This window comes from Dunckerocampus dactyliophorus, chromosome 6 (genome assembly GCF_027744805.1).
Source record: "Dunckerocampus dactyliophorus isolate RoL2022-P2 chromosome 6, RoL_Ddac_1.1, whole genome shotgun sequence".
NCBI lineage: Eukaryota > Metazoa > Chordata > Actinopteri > Syngnathiformes > Syngnathidae > Dunckerocampus > Dunckerocampus dactyliophorus.
Window position 1 is genome coordinate 4,076,932 of NC_072824.1, and position 21,989 is coordinate 4,098,920.

The 21,989-nt window shown below is 41.4% G+C and overlaps 1 protein-coding gene across 5 annotated transcripts in view; it reads left to right on the forward strand.

The window, feature by feature from the left end:
• The window catches only part of grin2ab (glutamate receptor, ionotropic, N-methyl D-aspartate 2A, b), a 225,499-nt gene that overhangs the window by 36,224 nt on the left and 167,286 nt on the right, over positions 1-21,989 (forward strand). The window contains exon 1 of one of the 5 annotated variants that reach the window (XR_008570669.1): positions 1,762-6,435. The exons of the other annotated variants lie outside the window; for them this stretch is intronic. The gene's annotated coding sequence lies outside the window, so the exon portion shown is untranslated. Of the gene's footprint in view, positions 1-1,761; positions 6,436-21,989 lie in introns of those variants that run through there. 5 annotated transcript variants of the gene reach the window in all.

Consider the following 21,989-nt stretch of genomic DNA (forward strand, 5'->3'; position numbering starts at 1 on the left):
GTGACACTCGAGTCCTTTAGGCGTCGGGAATTTGGGTTTTTGTGCTGTTGTCGTCTATAAATAAGACAACAACCATCACTCGGAATGCTAATGTAACACCAGACGCCAGAAAAATAGTTGTGAATGGTCAGGAGCTTGTAGTCGCACTCAAGTGTATATTACGCAGCTAATGCCCAGTGAGACCTGAAATAGACTTACTAAGTTACTTGCCTGTGTCGGAAGTCAAAGCTAACAAATGAAGTGCTGACACTCTGAGTTCAGGTCATTGTGCTTCCACTTGAGTTCAGAAGGTTTCGGTAATTCACGTTTGAAATTGTTACCAACCATCAAACAAACGGAGAACAAGATGACTTTACTCAGAATGCTAATAAGTGCTGGACACATCGGAAATGAATCCCCGATATTTCTATGACCAACCCGCTCACTCCACAGTCCTTGTGTACGTTACACATGTAAGGACGCCTGTTGACACGATACAAGTCAATTGCCTGTGACAGAAAGTCAAAGGTAAAGACTGACATGCTAGTACTGTATGTTCGGGTTGAGACTGTTCTGCTCAAGTACACTATGTGTTTGGCAAGTTGTGTTTGGAACGGTTACTGTCAAAGAAAAATTGCTGACATGTTAACTTTCTGAACGCAGGGAACACCACTCCATTCACTGCAGTACATACAGTATACTGCTCAAAAAAATTAGAGGAACACTTCGAAAACACATCAGATCTAAACTGGGGGAAAAATTATCTTGAATATCTTTCCTGATAATAAGTGGGTGATGTATTAGTAACAAAATGATGCCACATAATTTGATAGAAATGAAAATGATCACCCTATAGAGGGGGGAAATCAAAGACACCCCCAAAATGAAAGTGAAAAAAAATGATGCAGCACACTGGTCCATTTAGCTAAAATGTCATTGTAGCAACTCAAAATGATTCTCAGTAGTTTGTGTGGCCCCCACGTGCTTGTACGCATGCCTGACAACGTCGGGGCATGCTCCTCATGAGACTACGGATGGTGTCCTGGGGGATCTCCTCCCAGATCTGGACCAGGGCACCAGTGGTGTAGTTGCCAATTCTGGTGGCCTATGGCAAATGCCAGTCGAGCTCTACGGTGCTGGGCAGTGAGCACAGGGCCCACTACAGGATGTCGGGCCCTCAGGCCACCCTCATGGAGCCTGTTTCTGATTGTTTGGTCAGAAACATTCACACCAGTGGCCTGCTGGAGGTCATTTTGTAGGGCTCTGGCAGTGCTCATCCTGTTCCTCCTTGCACAAAGGAGCCGATACCGATCCTGCTGAGGGTTGAAGGGCCTTCTATGGCCCTGTCCAGCTCTCCTGGAGTAACTACCTGTCTCCTAGAATCTCCTCCATGCGTCCAGGTACCACAGTGATGCCCTGGTCCAGATCTGGGAGGAGATCCCCCAGGACACCATCCGTAGTCTCATTAGGAGCATGCCCCGACGTTGTCAGGCATGCATACAAGCACGTGGGGGCCACACAAACTACTGAGAATCATTTTGAGTTGCTACAATGACATTTTAGCAAAATGGACCAGTGTGCTGCATCATTTTTTCACTTTCATTTTTGGGGTGTCTTTGATTTCCCCCCTCTATAGGGTGATCATTTTCATTTCTATCAAATGATGTGGCATCATTTTGTTACTAATACATCACCTACTTATTATCAGGAAAGATATTCAAGATCATTTTTCCCCCAGTTTAGATCTGATGTGTTTTCGAAGTGTTCCTCTAATTTTTTTGAGCAGTGTAGTATTAGTAGGTAGACTGCCGTAGAGCTGCAACAATGAATCAATGACTTGATGATTAAATGATCATCCAATGAATGGACAGCTATTTTGGTATTCAATGAATCATTTTTAACATTTAAAAATATCCTCTGATTTCAGCTTCCCGAATGTGAATATTTTTAAATTCCCTTAGTCATCCATGAAAGGAGACCTATTATCTTTGTGTTTTAGGCAAAACAAGATATTCACGCACATCAGCTTTGACTTCAGTAAACAGTGATGGACATTTTTGCCTCTTCTCTGATTTTGCTGACCAAGCCATTCACTGTTTGTGTTTGGTTAAAATTGATTTGGACCATCAAGGACCTAACTGATTACTTTATTAATCGAAACAAAACGCTTCAGATTAATCGACTTGGAAAATAATCGTTAGTTGCAGCCGTAAACTGCTACAACTTTGCTGCTCCTTGGCCTTTTACTTAATTACTTTCTTATTGTTGTAGCTCTTTCTACTGCAGCTGGTTTAGGCAGCAAACTATTTTAGCCAGAATGAATTGCAGCCTCTGTTGGTTCCTGCCAAATAGTGAATAGATTGCGTAAAATCCATGTGATCCACAAGGTTTTCTTGTCAGCTAAAACATTAGAATCAGCTCTCAGTATAATACAGCACAATCACAGTGACTGCCTCTTTGACAGTTTATCTTTTTAAAGGCTGCACTTGTGATCCAGCTCCTGTATTGGCCCTCATTAGATTGTGAGGGTAAACCAATGTTGCAACCTGTGAGTGTGTTGTGTATTGTATTTAATCATTCCACAGCCAGGGTTGAAAAAGGCTTCCAGCTGTGAGTAGTCAGACTGCTCTAATGCAGCCTGCATTCAGTGCCTTCCTTTGTTCGGGTGTGCAAGACATTTTTAGAGCTGGAGCTCAAAATTAGCACTGAATCTACATATGGCTGCAAGGGGCGGGGGGATGCCCAGGGAGCAATGCTGCAAAGGCTCACACATGGAGCTTTTTCAAATTTTTACATTTTACTTACATTATCCAAAACGTAGGAGCTTCTTATTTTGCCCTGACAGATCTTCAAAGAACAGCCTGTCACATGAACACTGCTTGTTTGATTCTAAATGCTGACATGCATTGTAACGGCGGGATTATTTCAACCTGCTTTATATGTTATTTTGCGTGGAAGTGTAAAAAAAAGGAGGATTTTAGGTAGTAGTAAACAAACAAGGTTGTGTCTTAGAGCTCATGAAGAACCTGTGGGTGAAACGTGGTCTTCTTGCCCTGCTGCAGCTGTATTTGTCCTGAAGGATGTCAACGTAGTCTGTGATGAGAACCGCAGACAATAATCCTCTTATTCTGAGCTCACTATTCACTGAAGGTGAGACATTTTACATACAAGTATTTATTTTCCTGTGTGTGCTGCTACTTGGAGCGTTAGCAGCGCGAGCGTGTGCAGCCAGCGAGCCTCTGGCGTGGCCGTTAGCTGTCAGCTGCCGAGCGAGTGCTTTCCTTAAAGTCAATTAAACCTGCCCGCAGAGCGCCGCGTTAGATCATCTCGTCCCGGGAACATCTGCAGCCCCGAGTTAGTTCCATTTGACTTTCAGTTACTTGCTTGTGCCTCAAACTGGTTCTCAGAGCCTCGTGTGAACAAAGACACGATATGATGTCACACGCAGTCATGCCGTCCTGCCCTGGAGAGAAGATTTGGGTGTTTTATTAGCCTGCTAGCCGGTGGGGAGACACTACTAAATGTGTTGCGAATCAGGGGCTGCGCTCTTCGAAGGATCCAGCTGAGGTAGTCATCATCTTCAAAGAGCAATTTTGGACTTCCCCGTTTACTAATATTCTTGTTTTGTACTGTAATGTTTTTTATCTCACCAAATGAATCATATAGAAAATATATATATCCTAAATAAAGTTAAGATTAAGTTCAAGTAAAACATTAAAACAGAAGCAGTATGTTTATGGTAGCAAAAAGATTTCTGCTCTTTTGAAGGATCGATTGCCAAAATGCGAGTCAAAGATTCTCTATGATAACAGTGCCATAGCAGGGCCATCCATCCATCCATCCATCCATCCATTCCATTCTTCAGCTTATCCGAGGTTGGGTCGCAGGGGCAGCAGCCTAAGCAGCTCTCAACTACTTCGTCCAGCTCTTCACGGTGGATCCCCAGGAATTCCCAGGCCAGTTAAGAGACATAGTCTCTCCAACATGTCCTGTGTCTTCCCTGAGGCCCTCTACTAGTCGGAGGAGTCCAGGAGGCCATCCTGACCAGATGCCCCTTGCCACCTCATCTGGCTCCTCTCAATGCGGAGGAGCAGCCACCCTATGGAGAAAACTCATTTCGGCCACTTGTACCCACGATCTTGTCCTTTCAGTCACTAACCAAAGCTTATGACCATAGGTGAGGTTAGGAACATAGATCAACCGGTAAATTGAGAGTTTTTCTTTTCGTCTCAGCTCCATCTTCATTACAACGGACCGATGCAGAGTCTGCATCACTGCAGATGCTGCAGCAATCTGCTTGTCGTGTTTCATCCTTGCCTCACTCGTGAACAAGACCTCGAGGTACTTAAACTCCTCCACTTGGGGCAGGATCTCATCCCAGACTTTTAGATGGCACCCCACCCTTTTCTGGGTGAGAACCATGGACTCGGACTTGGAGATGCTGATTCGCATCCCAGCCGCTTCACACACGGCTGCGAACTGATCCAGTGAGAGAAGGTCACGGCCCGATGAAGCCAGCATGACCACATCATCTACAAAAAAAGAGACCCAAGCCTGCAGCCATGATAGGAGTGCTCTGCCGTTTTTGGGGACCTACTGCAACAATGCTAGTCAAAGATCCTCTTTATGATGGGAACTCTTTGCTATTTTGTAAGTACTTACTGCAAAAACTACCTATTATATAACAGAAGCACTCTGCGTTTTTAAGGATACACTGCAAAAATGCTAGTCAGAGATCCTCTATGTGAAAAGAGCCATAGATTTAGGAAACACTATACAGCCACTATGAACATTTCTTCCTCACTGTAGCGTTTTTCAGAAATAAATTAATTAATGAATGATGGCTGTTTCGTGGTTGACTATGGCCCATTATTAAAATACTGAAAGACAAGTTATATGTAGTGTTCTGGTCACTAGGCATCAGTAATGTTACAACGATGAGACATAATGTTATATTACATTACCTTCACACTGCATGTAGTCAGCCATGGCATACAGTGGAAAAAAAGTTATCCTCCCATTCCGTGTGGAAGTGGTAAGTTATTGGCCTCTTACTTTGTCCTTCTTCCCCACTCTGTTTGCAACACTTTCTTAAGTTTAGAATAAGTAAATTGGAGAAGCCTACTATGTAGCTCACTAGCTTGCTATGCTAGTGGTGGCTGTCTCTTATGTCCCTGTAGTGATCTCGTAGCCTGTGAAATTTGGTGAACAGTAGGGGTGTAAAGGCTCCTATAGAAGTGTTATTTCATGTCAACATGCCTTTAATAATGTTAAAAACCATATTTAGAAGATCACAAACAGGGTTTCTATGCTCTAACTATCAAAATATTCCGCTTGTTAATATTGAAGCCTACTTCGCGGGCTGGTCTGGAACCAATTAACCACGATAATCGAGGGATGACCGTAATGATCAGAATCAGTCCTTTTGCTTGTGTTGTGATTTTGTGCCCTCGTGCTCAGCGTTTATCCTATCACAGACCAGACGATAGAAACAGGAGGGCGTGATGGGATGAATAAGTTCTTTTTTGCTGCCATGTTCCAAGCTCCTTGCAATTACCAGTGGAAAAGGACTGAGTGACATACCATAGTGAGTCATTTGACCCCCTCTGATCCCCGCGTTGTTGATGCAAGCCTTGTCCGACCCATGTTAATAAGCCAAAAGCCTCTTGCCAACATGTGCTTCGTAATCATTTAATCACAACACAGCTGGGTGTCTCCATTCAGTATTAGTGAGCAATGCTGGTGTTGGCAAGTCAGCTGTGGCGCTATAGGTCTTTCGTCTGTTTGCACCACGATGCTGGAGATGAAGTGGACTCGTGCTGACTCACACAAAAGTCACATATCTTTGCTACCGGATAAGAGTAAATGAAGTTGCTTGTTTAGTGAGTTTTAGCGGTTGAGGATGGGGGTGAAATTTCGGTCCAAAAACTAATTGAAGATTTTTTTCTGCCTTGAGGAATTGCTTACGTCGCCAACTGTCTTAGATGAAGGAAGCGGATGTTTAGGTTGATTGAAGAGACGAGAGAAAACGACAAAGTCACGAAAGAGAAGGAAAACTAAATAAAAAAAAAAAATACAGAAAATTGTGGAAAGTCTGGGAGCATTTCAGGCTAACAGCAAGTAGAACACCGTGGCGTATATTCCTTGTAACACGGCACTTACATTGCTGGGTTTCACATCCGATTGTTGTTGGCCCCGCCTCAAAGAGATGGGGGGCTGGCAACCAAGCGTATTCGTAACTAGAAGTCATGTAAAATCTCTCATACATGCCTCATACATGCGCTGTTCTCGCATGTGATTTTTTTTCCAGAACACTCTATTCCGAAGAGAGTCCATCATGAGGGGGGCGGAGTTCAGGAAACAACGAAAAAGCATTGAGAAGTCACCTTTTTCAGCATTTGCTAATTCTGTCACGCTCGTTGAGTGAAGCAGAGTATGGACACGCTCCAATTTACAGTGAGAAACAAGTACAATTTATACTAAAATCAAAGTTACAACATTGTTGGAACTGGAAAATGTGAAATGTAGAAATAATTCCCTCATAACAGAAAGCAATAGATTTGTCATTTCCTCACACTACTTCATCTAAATGCTCCAAATGTATAACAATTGAACCTTGTAAAGAAAAAAGCAAAAATGTGTTCATAAGTTTCTTATATAGAACTCCAAAGTCAAGGATTGGAATGTTTGAGGATTGGATTAAGACAACCTCTTCAGGCATTGGTCAAATAACTTTCATATGTGGAGACTTCAATATTGATCTCCTGAATCCACATCCATATAAGAAAATAGATGACTTCATAGATACAATGTCCAGTTTGAGTTTATATCCTAAAATCACCAGACCAAGTAGAATAACAAACCACTGTGCCACCCTTATTGATAATATATTCACCAATGACTTTGATAATAACACTACTAGTGGCCTCTTAATTAACGGCATCAGTGACCATCTTCCAGTGTTTACAATGAACATTATAATAACAGACAGATGGTGGCCAAAAAGACTTTTCAAATACTACGCAGAGGATAGCGTCAGCGCTCTTAGTAAGGATCTAGAAGAACAAAGTTGGGAGAGTGTCTACAGTGCAAAAGATGTGGATGAAGCATATGATCATTTTATAAACACTTATAAACACATGGAGCTCTAGGATTAGAACTGTCCCTGGCAAGAAAAGCCCAAGAACAAAAGAAAAACAACCAGCCATGAATGACAAAAGGACTAAAAAGCTCCTGTAAGAAAAAGAATACTTTATACAGGACATTCATCATTCAACAAACTAACAAACTATCAATGAGATTGTAGACCCGTTAACATATATTAGTAACTTATCATTTCAGACTGGAAAATTTCCTAACAAAATGAAAATAGCGAAAGTAGTTCCAATCTATAAAAAAGGAGATAAACATCAATTTACAAATTACCAACCAGTTTCCTTATTACCACAATTTTCTAAAATTATAGGGAAGTTATTTAATAACAGGTTGGACAAATTTATTAATAAGAATTACTAGCAGGTAGTCAATATGGATACAGAGCTAATATTTCAACCTCCATGACACTGATTGAAATCACGGAGGAAATTAGTAATGTTATAGACCACAGAAAGTGTGCAGCCGCAGTATTCATGGATCTTACAAAAGTCTTTGATACAATTAATCACAATATTTTAACAACAAAATTAGAAAGGTACGAAATCAGAGGATTCATTTTGAATTGGGTTAAAAGCTACCTTGCAAACAGGAAGCAATTTATAATGCTTGGATAATACACATGTGCAAGTTTAAATATTACGCGTGGAGTACCCCAGGGGTCAATATTGCGACCAAAACTGTTCAATTTGTATATCAATGACATCTGTAAAGTGACAAAGGACTTAAAGTTGGTATCATTTGCGGATGATACCGCTGCCTTTTGTTCTGGGGAAAGCACACAAGAACTCATTAAAAAAGTCAAGGATGAAATGGTCATATTAACATCATGGTTGATAAAAAACAGATTATCTTTGAACTTAAGCAAAACTAAAATAATGCTATTTGGAAATAGCAGAAAGGACACGTACCACCAAATACAAATAGACGGTGTGGATATTGAAAGGGTGAATGAAAATACATTTCTGGGGATCATAATAGATGAAAAAATGAGCTGGAAATCTTACATCAAAAATATACAACAAAGGTGGCGAGAAATACTTCAATATTGAATAACGCAAAATTTGTTCATGATCAAAAATCACTCCACACTCTTTACTGTTCTTTGGTATTAGCATATCTAACATATCGTGTGGAGATATGGGGTAAGAACTATAAACACAACCTTATTATTCTATGTATTACTTTTTCAGCATGCAAGTTATAAGTAAAAATCATCTACCTCTTTCTATAAAACATATAACATATATAAAATCTAACTTTGAAATACAATTGTAAATAATGATTAGTATTTCACATTCACATTTTCAAAGTTTACAGGTAATCAAAGTACAGTCAAACCTGTCTTAGCGGCCACCTTTATAGAACGGCCACCTGCCTATAGCAGCCACTGAAAAATCCCCCGCAGCAAATTTACATGTTATAGACCCTGTGTATAGCAGTCACCTGTCTAACGCGGCCAGCGGCCACCCATTTTGTCTCCCTTGGTCAATATCTGACCGCATATAGCGGCCAAATTACCGACTCAAGTAGAAGCTTCATGCACGAAAAAGTTTTGTTTTTCAATCAATGAAGCCGTCGTGTGTAGACTTTAATTACTGAGCCCTAGCTCAGTCACAATCATTCACAAGATCCACACAAACTGGCAGTTGTTCCACATAAAAAGCCGTCTTCTTTTGAGCTTGCTATTTCCTGGTCAAACATGTAACTTTAAGAACTTTTGCACCAAAACATTATCGCAAAGTAGGCTGGGAACAGGACGTGCTCCCAGCGACGCTACAATAAAAAAAAAACATACTGTACGCTAGCATGCATGCGGCAGCGGGAGCAAAACTCAGTTTGGTTGTACTTAATTGAAGTATTTTAGAATGTACTCACGTTATTTTTCATCAATCCTCATCCACAAATCCAGCAAAGTCCTCATCTTCTGTATTCGACACAAACAAAGCTGTCTTCTTTTCCGTTCGCTACTAGTCTGTTAACTTGTCAGTGTTATTCAGCTCCGAAGCAAAGAAGGAAACTTCTCCTGTTGCTTCTGCCAACTTTATTTATTGAACGCGGCCACCAGAGAGCAGTTCAGAACGCACACACCTCCAGTCTCGTCTCTCCTTCCTGCTTGCCCACAAGCCAAAGGTTAAACAAGCCCCACTACATAGCTGTCCAGGCAATGCCTGTAACAATTGACACCGTTTATTTCCTGGTGTGAGACAATGTGCACTGGTCAATACTGTAATGCCGCTTGTTGTGGGGAAGGAGAGACTCACGTTGCCGATGCACTTTAATGGCTTTATTAACAGCGGAGAACACTGCAGGACTTTACATCCACGCCAACATAAACACACTTCCCAACTCTCTCGAAACTCACAGCTAGCACTGAGCCTAGCTCTCCTGCTCGGGACGCCCACCGTCACTTCCTGTCACTTCCTGATGAACTAAAGCTGTAATGACACTCTGCCGTATAAAAAGTAAAATATTAAAAACAAGCGTAAGACATTACTAGCACAGCTTTGTTCTGTGTGTCGTGGATAATAACAAGCCTAGTAGTGCTGTACAACTTTTATCCGCAGTCCCACACTGCCCTCTACTGGTCAACATTACTATTATTTTTGTAATCCCTTTTTTTCCCCTTTTTCCCTCTACTGGTCAACATTCAAACTGGACGCCAACCTGTCTATAGAGGCCACCTGTCCATAGCGGCCACTTTTGCCGTCTCCCTCTAGTGGCCGCTATAGACAAGTTTGACTGTAGTTGCTATCATAATTCACTTCAATAAGGAAATAAAGATAATTCCACATAACTCCTAAATAGTTTTGTACATAACCTGAGTACTGGTAATATGTCAGTCAAATTAGCTATGTAACGTTCATTAGGACACACAGTTCATGTATTACATCCAGTTAGCATTTGCTATCAAACATTAGCCATATACAAGAATTTAAAATGATGATGCAAAAGACAATGCGGCCGAAGTCAATGCAACATATTGAAAAGGTTTTACCAATGGGCACATTTTTAATTTCATCATGAAATAATAGTTTAGGAATTGAACGTGTAGAAAACACTGATTCCTGTAGTAGAGTTCATGACGCCAAGCAAAGCCAGTAAACAATACACTTTTTTCTGTACATAACTAACCGCTACAAGTGAACAGATAACTTTTGTTGTAGATATAGACATTGTACTGCTGAATTAGTTTATCCGTAATCAGAATTAAAAAAATGAAAGCTGCATCTCTGCGTGTAGCTTGAAACGCTGCGGAGGAGCAAGAGTGAATCAGGAGGGGAAGTTAATGCCAAGTGACTGATGTCATCTGACATCCACAAAGTGACGTTTATGCAATCGACTTAAACTCCTTGGCGATATATAGGTAGCTCGCGACTGACATAATGGGCACCCCTGCAATAGGCGCTCCATGCACCTCAGCCTGCCTCACTGTCCCTGGCCCCTCTCTACCTGGATTCTCCTGACCTCCAGAGGAGCAACCCAGCTAAAACAGCGAGGTGAGATGTGAAGGAAACATAAAAGAATGTATTCATGCAGATTGATTTTGTGTAAGAACACAAATAAACATGTTACAAGCATTATTTTTATAATGTCTGATGCTAAAGATAAGCTTTCACTGCTTTTCGACGTCTGCATGCGTCCCGCCATGTACACTCCCATTGGAGCAAATCATTTCAACAACATGCACTTTTTTTAGCAACATAAATAAATACGATAGCAACATAGACACAACCCAGCAGCCCTCAGTACCGGCGTCCTGTGCGTCTAACATTAAACATTCAAACTTGTGCATCTTCAGGAGCATATTTTTCTCCAAAATTTGTATTAAATTCCTAATTGTACAAAACTGGGGTTTGAGGAACGGGCCCTGTAGTTCTAAGATGCTAGTTTAGTTAATTTAAATGATATCATCTTCTCCAGCAGCCTATCATCTTCCAAACAACAGTTGTAACCTAATTTCAATACTTCCCTGACTTCTGGTGGTAAATCTAACCTGAGGAAGAATACTTCTCTTCTGGGGTGAAGGATTTGGAGATGAAACCCCACCTATTAATTTCAACTTCAATCTGTGTTTCTCCTGTCTTGGAGGCAGATCGTTTTAATGCGGAAAATGAGGGCAGTCGTGATGGTTGTCATAGAAGTGCTTTCTGGCCTGATTGTGATACGTAAAATGTGTGATAGAAATGCAACAATTCCCCAAACATCTCCGATTGGAATTAAAAGCAGCACTTCCTCTCCGTTTAACAAGCGCGTTCGTCAAAACCGCCTCTCACCCCAAATGTCTGTGACGGATGGGCCAGCTGGCCGCTTGATGAAATGACTTTCATTATTTAGGAGGCTTTTCCGGCGTAATTACGTTATGATACCTTCTTTGGCGATGTCACACATTGGAGAATAATTGAGCTTCCTGGTAAATGGAGGTTTCCTCTCCAAATGTAAACATCTGTCAGCGGCAGCTGGAAGCCAGACTGATGAGAGCCGAGAGACAGAAGCGTTTAGCCGCGAGGATGCTAATTCTCTCATGGCTCATCACTGCGACAAACACCTCCAGTGTCACACACACACACACACACACACACACACACACACACACACACACACACACACTCACATCCATCATTAATACTAACACCATGGCTTAGTGTAGATTTAAGCCATCTGTGATCCATTTTGTAAGTAAAGACAAGCTCAATATTGATACACGGCGGCTATTGTGAAGGAGTCAGCCTTCATCTTCCACTTGAAAGCTGACAGCTTCCAAGATATTGGCGCTTTCATTTCGGGCCACGGCCCCCCCCACGTTTGAACAGTGGGCTATTTGAATTAGCGCGATTCAACTTGATTAGCACCACGAGAGTGATAGCATCTCTTAGCCTCCTGCTTGTAGCCTCAAGTGGTGCCTTTAGTGCTCTTGTCAGTCCGGAGGCACCCGCAAGTTCTTGATGAGCCGCCTGAGATTGGCCGCTGTGGCCTTGTCATAAGACATTTTCCACTTTTGGGCTTTTTAAGGCACCACGGTGATAAAACGCTGACCTACTTTTGACATTCTTTGACTCTGACCTATGATCAGTGTGTGTCTCGGTTATCATTGCACAAAAAGACCACCGTTGTGCCTACTCACACGTTGTGATAACTAGAAAGCTGTATTCCATAAGAGCTAACACACACAACAGGGGTTCCTATTTTCCAAGCACCATTAGCGAGGGAAGCAGGAATATCTTCAGTAATTGTGGGACGAGCCAGCAGCTGATTATCGTCCACTAGGAATCTCATCAGTCAACTACAGAACAAAAGTACTGCTTATTAAATAGTTCCCAGCAGGACCAGAGTGAAGTACCACAAGGTCATCCTGACCAAGAACTCTGAGGCTATGAACACCAAAGGAGGAGGGAACCAGGTTATGGAACTCAACAAGTACCTCAACCACTTACAGTATGTCTTTTCCCTGGCACTGCAACAGAAGCTTCAAAGTTGGGGAACAGAATATACGATGGTAACACCTTCATTAATGCTGCTTGGATGAAGATGAAGGAGGGTGGACACAGGGTGCTTATCTTTTCTCAGATGATCAAGCTGTTGGACTTTTTGGAGAATTATGACTACGGAGGCAAATGATACCAGAAGTTTGCTTTCCCGCTGTTGATGAGGTCTGGAGGTCTGGAGGTCTGGGAATCAACCTGGCCACTGCCATCTATAGGAACCGTCGTCATCTACAACTTGGACTGGAATTCTCACAACGACATAAAAACCTTCAGCAAATTGAATTGATCAGACAAAAAAGTGATGATCGATTGCTATGTCACCAAGGCCTCATGGAGGAGTGCAGGGCGTCAAGAAGATGATGCTGACCCACGTGACCAAGTATGTAAGACAGACTCCATGTGGAAGCAGGAGTTGGATGATATTCTCATGGGAGAAGATGGGAGGGAGTAGGAGCTTCATTCACTCCATCAAGGCCATCAAACATCTGCTGGACAGAAACCAAGACGCCACAAACGATATGGAGCCAGCAGAAAGAGCTACTGGACTAGCTGTATAAGGCAGACCAAAGACCAAACCAAAGACCAATTCTGCCTTCTGTGGGGGTTGCAGTGAAGACTTTGGGACGTTCGTGGACATACCTTTTCAGATGCTGGAGTGACTTTTTGGGGATTATTTCAAGTATAGACATTCTTTTGGACTAAGCGGACTAGTCATCCGTAATAGATCTCATTGCATTTTTGATATTGATTTTATGGTGTGGTGTCTTTCACCTACAAGATAATGTTTTGGGTAATTATTAAAATAAATAAGTAGGGGGGAGAATGTAGGAGTCACACTTTTGCCACATGCCAATTTTTTTGGAATGTGTGTGCGTAGTGTCATGTGAGTGGACATTGAAACAGCTGACTGTGTGTGGCACAGTGGGTGTGGTGTCTCCTTATTCGTGAGTGCACTTTCCTTGTGCAACAGGTGTCCTCGATTATGGCGGCAGGGTAAAACGATCTAAGGTTAGTGTTAAGGAAAAATTGTGTTCATAATCTTAACACGTCCGATTAAAAGTTGGGTTGCCTTCATGGAGGTTTTTAGTGGAGTGTGAATTTTATTTACAGTACAATTTGAATATATTGCACCTCCGTAAGTCTGCCTTTCGGTGATCCAGACCAGAATGCAGAACAAGTCTGACCTTGATTCATGTCAGATGAAATGTATTTGATTTCCAGCATGTCAGAGCTCAGGGTGATCTGCTGGTGGCTGTTAGCTTGCCAACTGCCTTGCAGACGCTTGTAGAACATGTCAGCTTGTCAGTCCTTCGCTACCATACATCTTTGGCTATTTTCCCTTGCCCATAAATGCGTTTAAAAGCTAATAAGTATGGAGCAGCAGCCAGTAGACGGATGCATGGACGTGTTTATGAGATGAAAATTGACAACAGTTTACCACTTCTGAAGCCAGGAACCTTTTCAGAAGTGAGCTGTTTAATTCACTATCGATTCTTTGCAAACGACCCGTGTATATACCTCTTCCTACTCACCTGTAAGTCAGTCCGTCAAAGGTCTCGCCTCGTTACCACACACACACACACACACCCACGCACACGCACACACACACACACACATTGTGTTTATTGATTCTGCCGTTGAGTTTTATGTGGGTTATTTATCCACTTGAGATTACTGTTGCAGTGATCTAAACAACACAATGGGGGAAGATTATTACTTGTAGTCACATCATTCTGCTTGGAGCAGTGACAAATCTGTTGGCCGCTAATAGTATTTATTGGACCTCTACAAAGTGCACACCTTAAATTCATGTGGAGTTTGCGTCACGCTCGCTGATATCACTTTTCCAGATGTACATGCGACCTTATTGGCGTAAAATCATGTCACCCCCTTTAAGCCAATCACAGTGTCTTTCCGTGCTCTGATGAGAGTCAGACTGTCAGCACTTTTGTCAACACGGCGGCAACAAATTGCTAAAATTGAGCTTTTCCCAGAGGACACAATTTTTTTTACTATCTGACATTGATTTGATTAGTTGACGAAAACCTGCAGCATGTCCTGTTGGTCTGTAACCACAAACGGAGCACTGGAATACAGATAACATATAATGTTGTGCAAAGTTGTGACACGTTAGAATATTACACTTGGCTACAACATTCGGTACATTCGGTATCTAATGACAGCCAATACAACCAACACGTTCTCAAAGCAGGAAGAGGGCGGGATATAATGCTCGCAGCATGCTTGAAATCTAGCAATATCTAGGCAGCCGCCTATCAGTCCCTTTAAAGGGTCCCTGACACGATTCATCAACTTTGCTTAAACATGTTATATAGTTTTTGTAATTATGTTGTACATTGTTCGGTTTTTGAAAGCGAATGGTAAATTACATTTATAGTTCATGGCGCCACCCATGACGAACTAGCTCTTGCAGTCCAGCCTCATTCCGAAAGTGATGTCATCAAGGTGACACCTATCAGCTAAAGCACTGTAAAGAAACGCTTCTTGAGGTAGATGGTCGACTTGGTTCAATATATTTTTCATCCACATAGTCGGCATGCCAAAACATTGTGTTGTTGCTGGATGTTCACAGGACCCGAGGGGTACTGTAAGTTTGTTTTCTAAGATTTAAGACAAAAATGGATGAAGTAAATGCAGAGAAAGACATATGGACACCCACCTCGAGTTCTGTTCTTTGTAGAGATCATTTCACTGCTATGAAGCAACACCTTTGCAAGAAGCATTTAGCTAGAAAGTACGGTTTAAACGCATTTTGAAAAAGGATGCTATTCTGCCGATACACAGGAAAAAAAGATGAGGAGAATGACGTCAAAGTTGCCACAGTCATGTCCTGTTTACATAATGTCTTATAAACACCACGATAGAGACAAGGCTGCAAAGCATTATGTTATATAAACATCTTTTGACAATGATATGTTTGTTTATGGTGGGGGCGGGGGTGGCGAGTGGACAGCGATAAAATATAAACAAATCAGGCTATAAATACCCCTTTACGCTCATTAAGAAGCTGATTTAAAACAATAATTGAAGCAAAACCAACTCCAGAGTAATTTACACTTACCTTGCTGTGTCTTGAAGGCGACCAATCTTCATCTCCATGTCTTAAGGCTAAAGTCCATGTTCTGCAAGTTCTGCATTTCATCTCCAAATGTTTCTCCCTTCTTTTCTCCTTGAAAACTATTAATTCATTGCTCAAATCTTTGCTATAATCACTTTAAACATCCTCTGTCTCGTACACCGCTATGTTTGTGTAGCTTGGTGATAGTATTCCTATCGCGTCTCTTCCGGAAATGAGACTGAACAGCTCGTCATGGCTCACGCCATGAACTATAAATGTAATTTTTTAGAATTTACTGTTCGCTTTCGAAAATGGAACGATGTAGAAAATAATTACAAACAATATATAACATATTTAAGCAATGTTGATAAATCACGTCAGGGACCCTTTTAAATGTGCAGGCAATTTTGTAAAATTTTAACACATACATGTGCACACACACAGTTTAGTTCCAAATGTGAAAATTGTAAATAGTTCATGGTCTTTTCACAAAAAGCTATTTTTCTCCCTTTTCTTGTTGGGAACTGATATTTTCCTGAAACTTACCTATGTTGTACTGCTGATTACTAAAGAACGGAAAAAGGTAGAAACAAACTTTTTTTCTGATGAAAGATGAGTCTAGTCTTTCTTTTGGTAGATTCCATGTCTATATAGCCATAGAACACAATTTTCTGTGTGCCTTGAAAGATCAGTCAAAATCGTCGAAAATGGCCGCTGCTGTCTTTTGAAAAATGCCTGGGATTGAATGAGTTGAGCATTAATTTTGATTAATAATTATCTATTTTTTGGGCCCCTTATGCAGCACCCCTGGCCAATAGCACTAATCATAAATAAGTTGGAAATGTATAATTACACTAAGTCCCCAACTTACGAACATCCGACTAGCGAACATTTGGAGATACGAACACAAGCCAACTGGTCTATGTTTTCATGTATTTTGCCTTTTAAGTCCATAATTATTTATATTTAAGTCCATATTTCACATGCTTGACCAGTAGAGGGCAATGTGACACTGCTAATGGGACCAACAGGCGAGGAAGACCAGGGGGAGGAGACGTGAAGAAAAGCTAAGTTGTAGCTGTACATGCAACCCGGCACAGCTTTTGATTAAAGTTTATGAAGAGTTAATAGGCCTGCTTATAATTCTACACCACCCACAGAACACTACCTCTTTTAGAAGAGTCTAACGACGACGACGATTTGTCCTTTTTTTCAATAACTCCTCCTCCACCACCACAACGATGTATGCTCGACCACTCCTCTTCAAATTTAAATAACATTTATCATTACGTATTATTATATCATTTTTATTATTGTTTTTTTCATTAATTATCCTTGTTTAATATTTCTACTACATCCAAACTCATATTTACATACATACACATATACTGTATATGTATACACGTACATGAGTACTTATATCATTGGTAATATTACCTTTTCCCCTACTTAAGAACAATTTGACTTAAGAACGGTCGTCTGGAACCAATTGTGTTCGTATATTGGGGACTTAGTGTAATCCATGTGATCAGTATTAGTATCGGACGAGTTCACTCATGGGTGATCGGTATCGGAATCCGCAACATAAAACCCTGATGGAGCATCCCTAGTTTTGTGCCAACAGTTTGACCCTGGAACATGTGATATATACTTACATTATTTCCTATGTGGAAAAGTTGTTTTGAAATAAGAACAATTGGAAGCCAACCAGTGTCATGGTGTTTGGTGAAATGATTTCAACCGAAATGTATGTCGACCCGTCAGCTCAAGGGCCCAAATATATTCCCTAAAAACAACAGTCATAAATCATCCTTGTGATATCACCCCAGGTACCGTGCCTCTGACTACCCCCCACCCTCGCTGGGGACAGGTGCTGTGTCGCTGCCAGACGGGACATCTGGTGATGCGGGAAGATTTCAAGCCTGCGGCTCCTCGAGCCAAATGGATTTTTTTTAAACAGAAATGCTTTGACATCAGGAAGCACATGTTGAGCAGACTGGTACCATACATGTACCAGACATAGTGATAAAAGTAGCTACAGCACCCATTTCTATGACAGTATAGCTTGTCAGGGAACAATATTATAGAAAGTAATGTTGGATATACTTGACAGTAGTCAGTGTACAGCTTGTATAGCAGTATAGATTTACTATCCACTGGAAATGAGTCAACATACAGCCATTATTGTCTTAATATCTGGCAACACAAGTGAATAGATCATTTGGTCTTGTCTACAGTCAAGCACGGTGGTGGTAACATGCGTGAGTGCTGCCTGCATTGGGGAGCTGCGGTTCACCGTTAGAAAAAATGACTTCTAAAATGTACTTTGACATTATGAAGCAGAATGGTACATTTCCAACATGACGAGGACCCAAACACACCTCGACTTTAACAAAAAGTCTCTCTCAAATTCAGTTTTCAAATTTGCTACTGTTAAGGGTTAGGAGTTAGGGTTAGGTTAGGTTAGGGTTAGGGGTTTGGTTTGGTCTCTACATGCTAGCAGTCAGATAATGGTTTCTCTACTAAAGACTAGAGTTGAGTTCCATTTCAGAGCCTTTACTTTGAAGCACTGTAAAACTGAACATACAGAAATAATTATCAAATCTGTGACATTTAACACAAACGAAATGCCTTTCTACAAATGCGCTAGCTCAGCGGTATTTTACATTGAAAATACCATATATGTACTAGCGATTAGCGTTAGCGATTTTACATGGCTATTCTAACATCTCCAAATTCGAATATGACAATTAAATCGATAACTCAGATGTGCATTTCACTGCAGCTGATATGTAATAAGCATAAAATACAGGCAAACGCTTTCTCAGGCTCAACAACAGACAGGATGGGCACGTTCAACAGCAAGCTTTGTTGGTCTTCTATGATAGTGGATTTCAAATAGCACTGCAGAGCTTTGTCGCCACCTACAGGTGTATTAATAGATGACACCCTGCTTCATATAAACATCCCCTTCAGAATAAAAGACCCGTGACCCATTAAATCCCTGCTCTAAAGTACTGTATATCCAAGTTTACTTTCTATAGTATTGCCCCTTGACAAGGTAGAATAAAATGCTGCTGAAATCTAAGGGGTGGACGACAAAGCCCACCTTGCCGGGACTGGCAAACCTTGGTCTGAGGTGAAAGTTGACAGTTAACCTCCATACGGAGTCTAATAGGATTTGACTTGAAGCCTTTTTGAGACATTCACTGTGAACACTGTTGGCCGCTTTAATCTGGTGAAGTAAGCCCTAGCCAGGCCCCAGGCCAGTATGCACGGAACATAACTAATAGCAAGAGTACATGGAGATCTTCGGGGGTTATAGTTATGTTGCTTTATTACAGTATGTGGAGCCATTGAGGGAGAGGGATTTTAAGAAGAACAAACGTGGTCCCCTTCATGAGCAGCAGATCGCATAAAGTCTATACGAAATTTTGGGAACATCTCACCTCCTTTTTGAAATGTAATTGGCAGGCGGACGTGACGCATTTAAATGCGATCATCTAAACAGGCTTTTCACCTGTGTCGGCTCACAGGTGTAAAAAAAAGCTGTGGAAGACATGCCATCAGCTTGTCTAACGATTAGGGGTGTCACGAGAAACCCAGCTCACGAGACAAGACGAGCCGAGATTGTAACATGAATTTTAAGAAAAGTATATTGAAAAAATAAGACACGCCAAGCAAACTTTTTTTTAACAAAGTCACGAAACCATGCAGATGTTTATAGTCCCACAAAATGATGCTAAACAATATTATTGTCAACACTTTTTTGAGACCAAATAAACCACTAATATTATAATATATAATAATAATAATAATATATCATAATAATGCAATATTTCTTTTGCTATCATCTTTTACTCTGTAAAGTTGTGAAATTGACGTTTGTGATATGTATTTTCTCACATGCAATTTGTACTGTAGGTCAAACATTTGGAGCATTTCTTGAAATGCTGGGTTTTCAACTGTATTAAAGAGCAGCATTTTTTGGGGACGTAACAAACACTCTTGTGAACGCACACCATAATTTCCTTTTCATTCATCGTGTGATTGATAAATTTTTTTATAATCGTGAGACAGTTTTTTTTGGCACGAGAAATCTTATCATGTTTCAATTTCACAAGATTGGGTTTTGTGAAATATGTCAATCAACCATGAGAAACTGGAAATTACTTAAAAACTCTGTGTTTACATCACATTGCGCAGGCTATGGGCTCACTGCAGGGACATAGTCGTCTCCAGCATAGCAAGCTAGCGAGCTAGCCAGTTAATTTCTCCAATGTACTTATTCTCAGTGTTTCAAACAGAGTGGGGAAGAAGCACAAAGAAGCCAAAAACTTACCGCTTCCAGATGAAATGAGTGGAGAACCTTTTTTTTTTTTTTCCATTTGATCTCAGCCACAGCATGTCTGTCTCAGCCATGGCATGTCGATTTGGCTCTGCTGGCTGAGGAGCCAGTCTCCATGCAGTGTGAAAGGTAATGTGATCTAACGTCATGTCTCATAACATTACTCATGCCTCGTGACCACAATACTACATATAACTTGTCTTTCAATATTTTTGGACTAATAATAGGCCATTGTCAGCCACGAAAGAACCATAATTTATTCATTAATTATTTTTTGAGTGTGACAGTAACTGGTAACTATAACTAATTGCTTTTTTTCTTTTTAAAGTAATTTGCCCAAAATCTGGCGATTAGACTTGGGCGTGACAATCATCTAATCGTTAAAAACTAATCAATGTGTACTTGTGTTGGGGAAAAATGATGTGCACTACTTGGGTGCAACCAGCAGAGGTGCTATACTGATTTGTAAAGAAGCTCCGCTATGGGAAACAAGAGCGGAACTCCTCCGGGCAACATAATTATGATCAGTATCAATAATGTTATGTGGCAAAAAAGACAACGCTATACAAACACGCACTGCAGCCTAGAGACGTGCCCTGGTGTTCCTTTTGTGCATATTTAGAGGCTTAAACTTTAAATTCTGAATTGTATGACCTCAGAGGTTGCACTGTCTGTGTTAATGTTGATATTTTCAATATAGTCTGCTGAATTCCAACGCTCTTCAAATGTGAAGGAGCCCATCAATCTGGAGTGCGGGATGTTGCAAGGTGACAGAGCTGCTGCTTAACAGACACACGATACCTCCTGGCCTGGCACCGCTCCATCATAACTCCTTCTTACATACACCTCCTCGTCTCCTTCGCCGGAGGTTGTTCCCTGCAGCTACCAAACGCCCTCAAAAGTCAAACCCAAAGACACGCAGGAGTACAAACACACACAAAGACGGCTTGTCCTTTCTGGTGCTCGGCGTTGTCCTTCTTATTCATATTTATCAGCAATGAAATATGAATGACACGACTCTCTCTTGCAGACATGTTGTGCGCCCCTGCTTCCCCACAACCGCAAGCAGAAAATAAAAACCAACACAAGTGTGTGTCCGCCCCCGACATGGTGTCCATACATTGTGAAAGTTTGATGTGCAAAGAGGCAGTTTGGCTCTAAAGAGGCACAGCTGTCAGGGGAGCTGCCAGAAACTTACATCAGTGCTCACATTTATACAGGGAAGATGACTTTCCACTCATTTTCTCTTTCTCTTTTTTTATCCACTAGCCAATCCAGGCAACAAACATCCAGCCGCGCTTTGCAATTCAATGCCGGAGTGGGTGGATAATGGCACACAATGTCCTCATAAACGGAGAGAAATCGCTCGGAAAAATGTGCTGCTTTCTGGACAAAAATGGTGGAAATAAACTCCAACAATGAGAGAGGTGATCTTTCTCCACTGCTTATCTGCAATAATGGAATCATCTAACTGCTCTTTTGAAAACAACGCAGACGTTTTACATCTCATCGTTACCTTGTCTTACGCATCACATATCTGAATATACATATCTCTACAGTGCAAGGTCAAAGGTGGAACACAATAAGTACCAAGAAGAAACAATTTTTCCATATTGGAAAATAGGAATATTGTATTCGGATTTTTGGCAGACCGGGGTGGTCGGAGGGTGTGCGCCAACTATCATGGGATCACACTTCCTGGTAAGGTCTATTCAGGAGGTCTGATGAGGAGGATTCTCCAGATAGTTGAATCTCAGATTCAGGAGGAACAGTGTGGTTTTCGTCCTGGTCCTGGTCGACACGCTCAGCCGGGTCCTTGAGGGTGCATGAGAGTTTGCCCAACCATTCCGCATGTGTTTTCTGGACTTGGAGAAGGCATTCCACCGTGTTCCTTGAGGAATCCTACGTAGAGTACTTAGGGAGTATGGGGGACCGGACCACCTAA